We start from the raw sequence: 14,778 nt of genomic DNA, 5'->3' as shown, positions 1-14,778 counted from the left end.
CCAATGTTATATTTCATACTCACGAGTCAACCCACGACCGTGCTGTATTATATGTCCAGAGCTTGTTTTATTGATAAAGCATTATTATCTCGATGTATTCGAGTACATATTTTATGTATATTTACTGTCCTGTACAATACGAGAAAACAATACTCTTTTGTGATTAATTTTTAAAAGCTAACAGTGTAAATGCGCATGGTTTTGATTATGCAATATTCATATTTACCTATTTTTCTACAGCTCTGTCGATGTGTGTATCTATAGAAAATAAATGCTATATATTTTTGGGGAACGTAAACAGGATTTTACGACTGGTTTTGAAAAGAATGATGTTGTGTGCAGGTTACATTGGTTTTCTCTATACATTCTATTAGAACTGCACACCCATTTTGTTTTAAGAATGTTTTGTTTGACTCGTGTTCTACATACTTTTTATTGGTGTTACTGTAAAAGTTTGACCCCTGGAGGTAATACATGATGTATACTATATTAGGAAACCGGAAATCACAAAACATTTCTACCTCGAACCCAATTGCAAAATAAAAATGGAACTATTATCTGGTGAAAATCAAAGAATTAAAATAGAGTTCTTTTAATTACCAGACACTGGATTGTTAATAAAAAAACAAAAGACATTTTAACCAATACAAATTATCGGCACATGGACTTATAGATCTATAAAAGAATGTCTGCTAATTGCTATTTCTTACATGACGTCACACTTGTACCTGTCAATCTGGTTATATTTGCTGTCGTTTTTGTATGTGATATGTATAACCGGAATATTTTCCATTTGTTGAATTAAACCCTTAAAAACGTTTCTATGTGTTATCTATTTATTCTGATATCCCACTATTTCAGTGTAGTGTTTTCTGTCATTATTTACCAAGAGGTGTTCACTGTTAATTATAGTATATATTTAGCATAAAAAGTGTTGTACGAGGGTTGAATGATATGTTGTGAGCCTCGTATTGAAGAAGGTACTCAAGCATGTTCTTTTTTAAGTCCCACTATTCTCTGACTATATATGGCCGTGTACTCAAGGACTGGTCTCATTTGGTTAGTTTATATAGACGAGGTAACACTCTCAAGTAAACAAGACAAGTGGCTTTTGCAAAATGGACAAAATCGGTGAAAGAGCAGTTATCCAATATTTGCATAAAAAGAGTTAACACCGAAGAATATCCATAATGATATGGTAGCAACACAAGGGAAATGTGCCCCTTCATATGTTACAGTGAAAAGGTGGGTGGTGGAATTTAAGCGCGGCTGACAGAGACTTGAGGATGATCCCCGTCCTTGAAGGCCTTTCAATGTTTTGCAACCCCAGAAATGGTCAATAAAGTCCATGATATTGTTATGACTGAGAGTCGAATCACAGAAAGATATATAGAGTTGGCATTTCACAATAAAGAGTACATTCCACATCTGACCGGGGATCTTGCAATGAGAAAGCTTTCGACCCGATGGATACCAAGACTTCTGACAGTTGAACAGAAGCACACCAGGCGCACTTTATCGAGTACTAATCACAACTTTTTTGAGGAAGATCCTGCCAACTTTCTTCCAAGATTTGTGCCTATGGATGAAACGTTGGTCCATCATTTTACCCCAGAGGCCTAACAACAATCGAAACCACGGAAGCACCCTGTATTTCCCCCGCCAAAGAAGGCAAATACTGTTCCATCAGCTAGGAAGGTTATGGCCTCGGTTTTCTGCGATACAGATGGTTTTCTGGTGATAGATTATCTCCAAAAGGGACAAACAATCAATGACACATACTATACTTCACTTCTGAGGCAGCTACGGGAAAATATTAAACTTAGGGCGGAAAGCTCACTAAAGGTGTGTTATTCCATCAGGACAATACTCCTGTTCACAAGTCTGTCATTACCAAGACTGCCATTCACGATTGTGGCTTTAAATTGATTCAGCATCCGCCTTATTCACCTGGTCTCGCTCCATCAGACTTTCATCTATTTCCAAAACTGAAAACAGCTATGTCAGGCACCCACTTTCAGTCCGATGATGACGTCATGCACGCAGTGGATGACTTACTGAAAAGGAGTTTTATAAAGTGACATTGATGCCCTTATACTGAAGGGGATTGTGTTGAATAATGATATAATATGTCCGGCAAAATTCAAATCCTTCAATATGAGGCTTACAACATATCAATCAGCCCTCATGACTATAGCGATGTGACTAATACTCTTAACGATATTCCGATTCGTAAATTGATAAGTGGTATAATGTAAAGAAAGTCTGTCTTGAAGGCGAACGGTGAAATAGATATACCATTGGCATACTGATTGAGGAAGGTGTGTGTCTCTCTAGTATAGATATAAGGTGTTGGGACTGGGTTTATGACAGTGGTAGCCAGTACAGGTAACACAAATGAATAATAGCATATGATTATCAACTGAAAGGTAGTATCATGTACGTTTGATTAAATAACAACAGAAATAACAAAACTTAAAATACACAGCATGTGCTGGTATCAGTGCGTCGTCGAAAACCCCACTCTCAGAGATATTCCAACGACAGCACATAATTTCTCAAGTTTACGAGCAACTCATGCGACAAAGCATAGTCTCATAGGTTTCTGAGAGACTCAAATAACAGACGCATTACTTAATGAAAACATTAATTACATTTATCATTAGCTAATTCTGTTACGTATAGTTACTTCACTGAGAGAGATACATACAACATTACATTAATGGAATCTGTCATACCTTTATGTGTCCGTCAAGGACTGATATTATGTAATAAAATATATTAAGACGAAGGTGAGAATGTGATGTCACAGAATGTCATCCCGAAACCGAGACAAATCTGGAACACATACAGGTAATATACATCTGGAACACATACAGGTTTGGTTTGGTTTATTTTTTTAACGTCCTATTAACAGCCAGGGTCAGAGGAAAGCCGGAGTACCCGGAGAAAAACCACCGGCCTACGGTCAGTACCTGGCAACTGCCCCACGTAGGTTTCGAACTCGCAACCCATAGGTGGAGGGCTACACAGGCAAAATGTCTTCATGTCAATTTGACCTGAAAAAATGACCTGAAATTGACATGAAGCACTTTGCCTGTGTAGTGAGGAAGTGTCGGGACACCTTAACCACTCGGCCACCGCGGCCCCCACACATATACATTGTAATATACATTGTAGTCCTTTGTCGTACATAATTGCATCAACGTTTCATGAACAAAATGAACTATTTATTAACCAATTCTTCTTTTCGAATGAATTACTTCCCTTATGGGTTTATACGTCATACAGACAATTGGAAAATGAGTTAGTTTGTAATTATAACGTTATAATATGTTAAATGTTGCATAAAAGCGCCTGTCAATTTAGACGGTGAGTTTGATAATTTCAACAAGTGTGGGATTTATGGTGATACAATGCTACACAAGGAAGGGTGTTTTGTTGTTTGGAGTTTAGTTACCCCGAGTTGAATGTCCTCTACACTAATAACAGAAACACTTAACACATGTATCAGATTTCTGTTCCTGTTAGGGTCATTATCATATAGAACACAGACCCATTAGGTTTGTACGAAGCTTTACTGAGTAGCAATGTCATGCCCAGGAAATAAATAACACCCGGATACGTAGTTATTGTAATATCATCGTGGTCAGTGCGTTATCCCATTAAGTAACCACTTTATCCAAAAAAATAACATTCAAAAACAACATCCCATCCCCGAAAAAAATATATCAATACGCATTACCAAAAACAACCTCCCGTCCCCGAAAAAAGTATATCAATACGCATGACCAAAAACAACCACCTCTTAAAGTGCAGAGCAATATATGTCAGCATGAGAGATATAATTTAATAAATATCTTAATATTTAATAAACCAGTTTACTATGATAATTATGGTATACAAAACAATGGAATCGCCGACACACAAGTTGATAAAGGACAACATTAGATGGAGTTTCTAAACGGGAAACAAGAATTTCTGACCCGTAAAGACACAGTACGTCATGTCATTCGTTAGAAACACACTTTTTGATAAAGATAGACTTTTAATGGGAGCAGCTTTGAAGAGAAAACTTCATTCTCGATAAAGATCAATATAGTATTTGTATTACTGACATCACGACTGACACAGGACGTAATGGCACACAAGGAAACTACTAAATAACATATCACAACACCATGAACATGTCAATAATCTTCCGTGAAAACAGATCTTCATGGAATATAAATTACTTTACTGGTGAGCATTTGTGAGCAGCCGTGGAGTTACCTTGATACAAGTTCTCCGTTAGCAAAAATAAATCTACAACGGAATATATAGTTTGTTCACTGCATTAAAACGACAAATACATATTTAATTTCTTTAAAAATCTGCATTGGCGACGTCAACTCGTCTGTGACATTAAAACAAGAAGAAATAACCGAGATGACATAACCAACAAGACTGGAGACCTCTACGGCAACAGAGTAGACTTCACAATGGAGACCTCTACGGCAAGAGAGTAGACTTCACAATGGAGACCTCTACAGAAACAGAGAAGACTTCAAAATGGAGACCTCCACAGAAACAGAGTAGACTTCAAAATGGAGACCTCTACAGAAAGAGAGTAGACATCAAAATGGAGACCTCTACAGAAAGAGAGTAGACTTCAAAATGGAGACCTCCACAGAAACAGAGTAGACTTCAAAATGGAGACCTCTACAGAAAGAGAGTAGACATCAAAATGGAGACCTCTACAGAAAGAGAGTAGACTTCAAAATGGAGACCTCCACAGAAACAGAGTAGACTTCAAAATGGAGACCTCCACAGAAACAGAGTAGACATCAAAATGAAGACCTCTACAGAAAGAGAGTAGACTTCAAAATGGAGACCTCCACAGAAAGAGAGTAGACATCAAAATGGAGACCTCCACAGAAATAGAGTAGACTTCAAAATGGAGACCTTCACAGAAACAGAGTAGACTTCAAAAAACAAAACACGAAAATCCAGAATTGTAGTAATCCCCTTCAAAGGGTAAGCATGTCTATTCCTTTTTAAGGTTAGGTTATTGTGTTCCTAGTGAGAAAAATACTCCACTAAACCATTGTTAAATGGATTTCTTTACGTTTGGTAGATTTAGAAATGTAAAGAGCATTATGATATTGAAGGAAATGGCTGAAGATGAGGAATCCATACGTCTGAATGTGTAATAAGGAACCAGACAAGTACAGTTTTATATAACATCATCGTTATGAAGTCGAAATCGTAAGACTGCCGAGTATTTGTGAAATATTAGTTCAAAATAGAACACCAATACTCTTTTGAAATAATGGGTGATTGAGCATTGCTGCCGACCAAACACAAGGACAGTTCATATGACGTTTGACCGTTTCGGAGTATAACACATCTCACAGACGTGGATTCAGGTTACATTAATTAATCTGACAATGTGAATAAGTCAAATGTTTGTTATAACAAGTGAAAAGCAAACAAACAAACAATATTGACAATGAACATATATACCCATGTAATTCCTATTATTATACCACGTTGTAGGAGATGTGGCTACGAAGGAAGGGAGACTAATCGAATATTACATCGACTTGGTGAACAAAGGTTTTTATCTCGTTTAGTTTTGACAAATCACAGACCGATTGCAGACTTGTCGGACCATTTACACACTTGTCGGGCCAATCACACACTTGACTGGCCAATCACACACTTGACTGGCCAATCACACACTTGACTGGCCAATCACACACTTGACTGGCCAATCACACACTTGACTGGCCAATCACAAACTTGACTGGCCAATCACACACTTGACTGGCCAATCACACACTTGACTGGCCAATCACACACTTGACTGGCCAATCACAAACTTGACTGGCCAATCACACACTTGACTGGCCAATCACACACTTGACTGGCCAATCACACACTTGACTGGCCAATCACACACTTGACTGGCCAATCACACACTTGACTGGCCAATCACAAACTTGACTGGCCAATCACACACTTGACTGGCCAATCACACACTTGACTGGCCAATCACACACTTGTCGGGCCAATCACACACTTGACTGGCCAATCACACACTTGACTGGCCAATCACACACTTGACTGGCCAATCACAAACTTGACTGGCCAATCACAAACTTGTCTGGCCAAGTGATATCCATATAATTCAAAATCATACACAAACATAGCTATATGTCCACACCTTATCCCCACTGAGTGATAAATGTTGATACATTTATCACTTTCAATGGATATCATCAAAATATCATTACCACTTATACAGCTATCTATTCTACCGAGAATTAAGTACGTCTCCCGGACACCTTTCATACTCCCGACAGTATAAATCTATGAAACTGACCTCATTAATGCATTACCTAGGCATAATTAGAACACAGGTATGAGTGTATTATAACTGGATTGGTTGACACGACCTATGTCACTTTAAGCTACTCGCCAGTGACATTTGTACGAATGATGTCCGGTTGAGTAGCTTTCAGCAGTGATAGCGTACGTAGTAACTGACGACATTCCGGAGATGGTACAGAAATACTTCACAGACACCAGACAATATGTGTCTTTTTAATTTAATAAACTTAACACACATGGCTTATGAATTTTAGAACTTTAATGGCATTGTGACGTGGTTGACATTGTTGTCGTTATAAATGGTATGGTCATTCGGTCAGTACTTATGTTATGAAGATAAACAGGTGTATATTATATACTAATTAACAGGTGTATATTATATACTAATTATAATAACATACGGAATATCAATTTATTATATACTTATTGTTATGATATAATGATAAATTGTATTTATTTTATTTATTTTATGATATAAATGTAAGTTCTATGTAATATACTCAATTTAATAATTTATGTAAAACATTATTTGAAAAGAACTGTACTACGACATTTACTGATTATGGTGTATACTTATCTTAATATAACCAGGTTCTATATGATATCCATTACTATGTTCACGTATTATATGCAATGCAACCTCAGTACTGTACTATAAGAAACTCTTGTTTAACTTATGTCATTTTCCTCAATAATACGAGTTAGTGAAGGATTCAATAATGTAAAAATACAGACCGGGGGAAATTTAAACTGACAAAAAGTATTACTTTGTCAGAAGGAGAATACTTCCAAGAATACATGAGAAAATACTTTATCTAAGAAATCAACAATACTAATTACTTTCAGTGACATGTACAATAACTTGATTACACAACTGTAGTTAGTGACGGCGGTGTGCCGATCGATCACAGGTATATATAGTGCCGTTTCTCTGACAACAACAAGGCAATTTGAATAGGCAGCCTCGGTATGGAAACCCTGTACCTGTCAGACCGTACGACGTGGGGGTGTGTATGACGACGTGTGACGAATGTCTCACCGTACAAGTTATTACCAAAACATCACACTGCCCGACATTGTAGGTAGCTGTCAGGATATAATAAAGATCGGTTTAATTGTTAAGCTAGTCACCTAACACAGACAAGTATCCGATATATTATCATTTTTTACTTTGTTTTTGCTGTTTTATTTATTTCTATCTTTTCTTTTCTTCGTGATATTACATCTATGTATAACGTATTCTAACCATCAAAACTAGACTATAGTATGGAGTAAGCGACACATACATAGCTAAATGAAGGAGGGTCTTGACAATAATATAATTTTATAGAGAAGCAGGGTGTGTAAACAAAGCAGAAACTATAGGTACACCTGTTTGACTCTACACGAATAGTGATTTACTAATTGTGGTGGTGATATTGATATTGTTGACTCTATACGAATAGTGATTTACTGATTGTGGTGATAATGATGTTGTTGACTCCACACGAATAGTGATTTACTGATTGTGGTGGTGATATTGATGTTGTTGACTCTATACGAATAGTGATTTACTGATTGTGGTGATAATGATGTTGTTGACTCCACACGAATAGTGATTTACTGATTGTGGTGGTGATAATGATGTTGTTGACTCTATACGAATAGTGATTTACTGATTGTGGTGGTGATAATGATGTTGTTGACTCTATACGAATAGTGATTTGCTGATTGTGGTGGTGATAATGATGATGTTGACTCTACACGAATAGTGATTTACTGATTGTGGTGGTGGTAATGATGTTGTTGGCTCTACACGAATAGTGATTTACTGATTATGGTGGTGATAATGATGGTGTTGACTCTACACGAATAGTGATTTACTGATTGTGGTGATAATGATGTTGTTGACTCTATACGAATAGTGATTTACTGATTGTGGTGATAATGATGTTGTTGACTCTACACGAATAGTGATTTACTGATTGTGGTGATAATGATGGTGTTGACTCTATACGAATAGTGATTTACTGATTGTGGTGGTGATATTGATGTTGTTGACTCTACACGAATAGTTATTTACTGATTGTGGTGGTGGTAATGATGTTGTTGGCTCTACACGAATAGTGATTTACTGATTATGGTGGTGATAATGATGGTGTTGACTCTACACGAATAGTGATTTACTGATTGTGGTGATAATGTTGTTGTTGACTCTATACGAATAGTGATTTACTGATTGTGGTGGTGATAATGATGTTGTTGACTCTACACGAATAGTGATTTACTGATTGTGGTGATAATGATGGTGTTGACTCTATACGAATAGTGATTTACTGATTGTGGTGATAATGTTGTTGTTTCTACACGAATAGTGATTGACTGATTGTGGTGGTGATAATGATGGTGTTGTTGACTCTATACGAATAGTGATTTACTGATTGTGGTGGTAATGATGTTGTTGACTCTACACGAATAGTGATTTACTGATTGTGGTGGTGATAATGATGATGTTGACTCTACACGAATAGTGATTTACTGATTGTGGTGGTGATAATGATGGTGTTGACTCTACACGAATAGTGATTTACTGATTGTGGTGATGGTAATGATGTTGTTGACTCTACACGAATAGTGATTTACTGATTGTGGTGGTGATAATGATGTTGTCGACTCTACACGAATAGTGATTTACTGATTGTGGTGATAATGATGTTGTCGACTCTACACGAATAGTGATTTACTGATTGTGGTGATAATGATGTTGTCGACTCTACACGAATAGTGATTTACTGATTGTGGTGGTGATAATGATGATGTTGACTCTACACGAATAGTGATTTACTGATTGTGGTGATAATGATTTTGTTGACTCTATACGAATAGTGATTTACTGATTGTGGTGGTGATAATGATGATGTTGACTCTATACGAATAGTGATTTACTGATTGTGGTGATAATGAAGTTGTTTCTACACGAATAGTGATTTACTGATTGTGGTGGTGATAATGATGTTGTTTCTACACGAATAGTGATTTACAGATTGTGGTGATAATGATGTTGGTGACTCTACACGAATAGTGATTTACTGATTGTGGTGGTGATAATGATGTTGTTGGCTCTACACGAATAGTGATTTACTGATTGTGGTGGTGATAATGATGATGTTGACTATACAATAGTGATTTACTGATTGTGGTGATAATGATGTTTGTGTGTTGCCCATGTCAAGTTTCAGCAAATAAAGGAAAATATATCTATCATCAGAATAATGATAAATATCTTATATGTGTTACATGCTTGTCATAGATTAAGTGATCAATCTATGTTACTTGTTTTCAGGAGTCTGAGTGATCTAAACCTAACATTGTTACAGGGAGGCTAGGACAGGGGTGACCTGAACCTTACACTGTTACAGGGAGGTTAGGACAGGGGTGACCTGAACCTTACATTGTTACAGGGAGGCTAGGACTGGGGTGACCTGAACCTTACACTGTTACAGGGAGGCTAGGACTGGGGTGACCTGAACCTTACACTGTTACAGGGAGGTTAGGACAGGGGTGACCTGAACCTTACATTGTTACAGGGAGGCTAGGACAGGGTCGACCTGAACCTTACACTGTTACAGGGAGGACATGACTGGGGTGACCTGAACCTTACATTGTTACAGGGAGGCTAGGACAGGGGTGACCTGAACCTTACACTGTTACAGGGAGGACATGACTGGGGTGACCTGAACCTTACATTGTTACAGGGAGGCTAGGACTGGGGTGACATGAACCTTACACTGTTACAGGGAGGCTAGGACAGGGGTGACCTGAACCTTACACTGTTACAGGGAGGCTAGGACAGGGGTGACCTGAACCTTACACTGTTACAGGGAGGCTAGGACAGGGGTGACCTGAACCTTACACTGTTACAGGGAGGTTAGGACAGGGGTGACCTGAACCTTACATTGTTACAGGGAGGCTAGGACTGGGGTGACCTGAACCTTACATTGTTACAGGGAGGCTAGGACTGGGGTGACCTGAACCTTACACTGTTACAGGGAGGCTAGGACAGGGGTGACCTGAACCTTACACTGTTACAGGGAGGTTAGGACAGGGGTGACCTGAACCTTACACTGTTACAGGGAGGCTAGGACAGGGTCGACCTGAACCTTACACTGTTACAGGGAGGTTAGGACAGGGGTGACCTGAACCTTACACTGTTACAGGGAGGCTAGGACAGGGGTGACCTGAACATTACACTGTTACAGGGAGGTTAGGACTGGGGTGACCTGAACCTTACACTGTTATAGGGAGGCGTGAGGGTTGGAGCGAGGACAGGAAATCTAATTGGCAACGGGACGGAAACCAATACCATCCAAAGGACAGTATAAGAATAGGATATTGGTTTAAATGAAGACTGCTCTCACGTGGGCAGATACGAATATTTGTAGATATAAATGGTTCATCAGAAAGGACAAATATTTGCATTACTTACAGCCTGTATTAATTATTTGACGTGTAAGAAAAAAGAAGAAAAAGAGAAAATTAAAAAAAACATGTGATTAGCAATGTAACTATGTGGTGATTCACGCCCCTTTTTGTCTTTGCGACAATGTCAAAACTTGCATCGAAGTCAATGATTTAGTTACACAAATTATAATCTATTGAAATTAACACCATCAACATTTATAACTGTGAGAATAAATCCCTTACCTGTGACCTCTGAATCTCCGGTTACTGATGAACACCGTACGTAATATCTCCGTTAATCCAGTTACGGCAGTATCGCACGTTTGACAGCGTCCGCCATTGTTGGTATGATGACAGCTACATGGGACAAACGTCGTTTTGGACGTGATGGATGTTCCAAAGGCTGAGACCGAACTAAGACATCACCATGTCTCCTGCCTCAGGCAAGTTTACAAAATACAAAAACCGACACGCATATGTATATATAGGAACACCTTCCAAAACTTAGCGCTGCCTCAGGCCAACACATGCATTTCATCAGTGTGGAGAAACAGTTATATTATTGTCAAAGTGGGATCACTTGGCATATACTTTATGCAATTATGATAAATAAATACATTGTCATTGACAAGGTCCACATTCCTTTACATAATAAATTATTTCATGATATCATCATCATTAACCTTTCAAACAATAATTATTTACTTCGATTTGCTTTCTGATGTTCAGATATATATCTATATATTATTAAGCTGCATCAATTCCATCGGAAGAATTTCTTATTCAAGCAATACGTACAAGTAACATTATGAAAAAATCAATTCGGTACTACATAATTGTAATTCAAATGGTTAGTCGTTATAAACCAAACGGAATTTACCTACAGAAAAAAAACACTTTAATACTAGGTGTCCGGCCATGTATATCCTGTACCACACACGGTACCTACCGTGATGTCTCATGTTAAATTCATAATTCTATGCTGGTTAATAAAGCGATGAAATATACATATTACGTAATCAATGACAGACGAAATAAGGTTAACGTGATAATCAATGACAAACGAAATAAGGTTAACGTGATAATCAACGACAGACGAAATAAGGTTAACGTGGTAATCAACGACAGACGGAATAAGGTTAACGTGATAATCAATGACAGACGGAATAAGGTTAACGTGGTAATCAACGATAGACGAAATAAGGTTAACGTGGTAATCAACGACAGACGAAATAAGGTTAACGTGATAATCAATGACAGACGGAATAAGGTTAACGTGATAATCAATGACAGACGGAATAAGGTTAACGTGGTAATCAACGATAGACGAAATAAGGTTAACGTGGTAATCAACGACAGACGGAATAAGGTTAACGTGATAATCAACGACAGACGGAAATAAGGTTAACGTGATAATCAATGACAGACGAAATAAGGTTAACGTGATAATCAACGACAGACGGAATAAGGTTAACGTGATAATCAACGACAGACGAAATAAGGTTAACGTGATAATCAACGACAGACGAAATAAGGTTAACGTGGTAATCAACGATAGACGAAATAAGGTTAACGTGATAATCAACGACAGACGAAATAAGGTTAACGTGATAATCAACGACAGACGAAATAAGGTTAACGTGGTAATCAATGACAGACGGAATAAGGTTAACGTGATAATCAACGACAGACGGAATAAGGTTAACGTGATAATCAACGACAGACGAATAAGGTTAACGTGATAATCAATGACAGACGAAATAAGGTTAACGTGATAATCAACGACAGACGGAATAAGGTTAACGTGATAATCAACGACAGACGAAATAAGGTTAACGTGATAATCAACGACAGACGAAATAAGGTTAACGTGATAATTAACGACAGACGAATTTTTTAAATAAGGTTAACGTGATAATCAACGACAGACGAAATAAGGTTAACGTGATAATCAACGACAGACGAAATAAGGTTAACGTGATAATCAATGACAGACGAAATAAGGTAAACGTGGTAATCAACGACAGACGAAATAAGGTTAACGTGATAATCAATGACAGACGGAATAAGGTTAACGTGATAATGACAGACGGAATAAAGTTAACGTGATAATCAACGACAGACGAAATAAGGTTAACGTGATAATCAATGACAGACAAAATAAGGTTAACGTGGTAATCAACGACAGACGAAATAAGGTTAACGTGATAATCAACGACAGACGAAATAAGGTTAACGTGATAATCAATGACAGACGAAATAAGGTTAACGTGATAATGACAGACGGAATAAAGTTAACGTGATAATCAACGACAGACGAAATAAGGTTAACGTGATAATCAACGACAGACGAAATAAGGTTAACGTGATAATCAACGACAGACGAAATAAGGTTAACGTGATAATCAATGACAGACGGAATAAGGTTAACGTGGTAATCAACGACAGACGAAATAAGGTTAACGTGGTAATCAACGACAGACGAAATAAGGTTAACGTGATAATCAATGACAGACGAAATAAGGTTAACGTGATAATCAACGACAGACGAAATAAGGTTAACGTGATAATCAACGACAGACGGAATAAGGTTAACGTGATAATCAACGACAGACGAAATAAGGTTAACGTGATAATCAACGACAGACGGAATAAGGTTAACGTGATAATTAACGACAGACGGAATAAGGTTAACGTGATAATCAACGATAGACGGAATAGGGTTAACGTGATATAAGTAAATCACATGTCAGGTATAAAGGGAACTAAAAGACGAATGAGAAGTGATTTCTTTATTAAAAGCCTCTTGATAAGGACCTCTGATCACAAAATGTATGGGCTAACTAGACATAAATCTGACGTATATCTTTATACCATAACCAACAACGAGGCATTGAACGGTAAAGGAACTCTGACATGTAGAGAGGCGTACTCCCCATCATTGACAAGTTTGTCTCTAGTTTTATCTGTTTCATAGAACCGTCCCCTACGTTGAGGTGTAACATAGGAATCTCCATACTAGGCGGTGATAACCCTGGTTGTCTGTCATGTTTCTCTGTCACGTCCTCCAGGTAGGGGGTGATTATTTTACCCTCCCAGCCCCTCTCATTCCTCATTTATTTATGCAGGTCAAGTTGTTCATATATGACAAATAATGAAATGTAACAGTCATTGGATAGTTGTTGTGACGTCATTGAGTTGTTGCTGTGACGTCATCGTATTGTTGCTAGCATGTGCTATCTGTCATACTCTAGCCTGGGTTGACAGAGAAACCACACCTTAGAAAGTGACATAAAAATCTTGAACAGGTCAGATAAGGGACAAACCTGTGAAAATGTGAATGATTCTCTGTCGTGTGCTGGCAGCAATACGATGACGTCACGATAACAATACGATAACGTCACGTCGCCAATTCAATAATGTCATGTCGCCATTGTATTGCAGTGATGCACCATGCAGGGAAACAGAAAAATAATTATTCACATCCTTTGGAATGAGACTAATAGAATCTTTCACCCCTTTTGGGGCGAGATGGGGGATCTCAACCCGAGGAGGGAGATTGTTAAATTCCCAAACACGAAGCTTGCCAAGTGTTTGGGAACTTAACAATCTCCCCCCGAGGGTTGAGATCCCCCTATCTCACCCCAAAAGGGGGTGAATGATTATTTTTCTCTTACCCTGTTTTCCAATCGTAGTGTGAACCAAATCCAAACATATGTAAACAACAACACGTAGACGGCGGATGACTGTTGTGATAAGGCTGCAGCAGACGCTTTACACCTTATGATGTTGTTTCATAAAAAATATAATTCCAATAAGCTTGTCAAAAAGGACATCAAACACCGAGTTAACTCTGATAATTAAAACTTATTTTAATTTCTTTTGTGAATAATATTGATATTAACACTCAAACGTTCCGGGTCAGGTCATAGTGACGTCACCTTATCGAGAACAAAGAGCACG

The 14,778-nt window shown here is 37.9% G+C and overlaps 1 protein-coding gene across 1 annotated transcript in view; it reads right to left on the bottom strand.

Moving 5' to 3' along the window:
* The window catches only part of LOC117331908, a 29,640-nt gene extending 18,440 nt beyond the window's left edge, over positions 1-11,200 (bottom strand). The window contains exon 1 of the mRNA XM_033890881.1: positions 11,059-11,200. The gene's annotated coding sequence lies outside the window, so the exon portion shown is untranslated. The remainder of the gene's footprint in view (positions 1-11,058) is intronic.
* Between the last annotated feature and the right edge of the window lie 3,578 nt (positions 11,201-14,778).

This window comes from Pecten maximus, chromosome 7 (assembly GCF_902652985.1).
Source record: "Pecten maximus chromosome 7, xPecMax1.1, whole genome shotgun sequence".
Taxonomy (NCBI): domain Eukaryota; kingdom Metazoa; phylum Mollusca; class Bivalvia; order Pectinida; family Pectinidae; genus Pecten; species Pecten maximus.
This window is presented reverse-complemented; position numbering and strand designations above follow the sequence as displayed.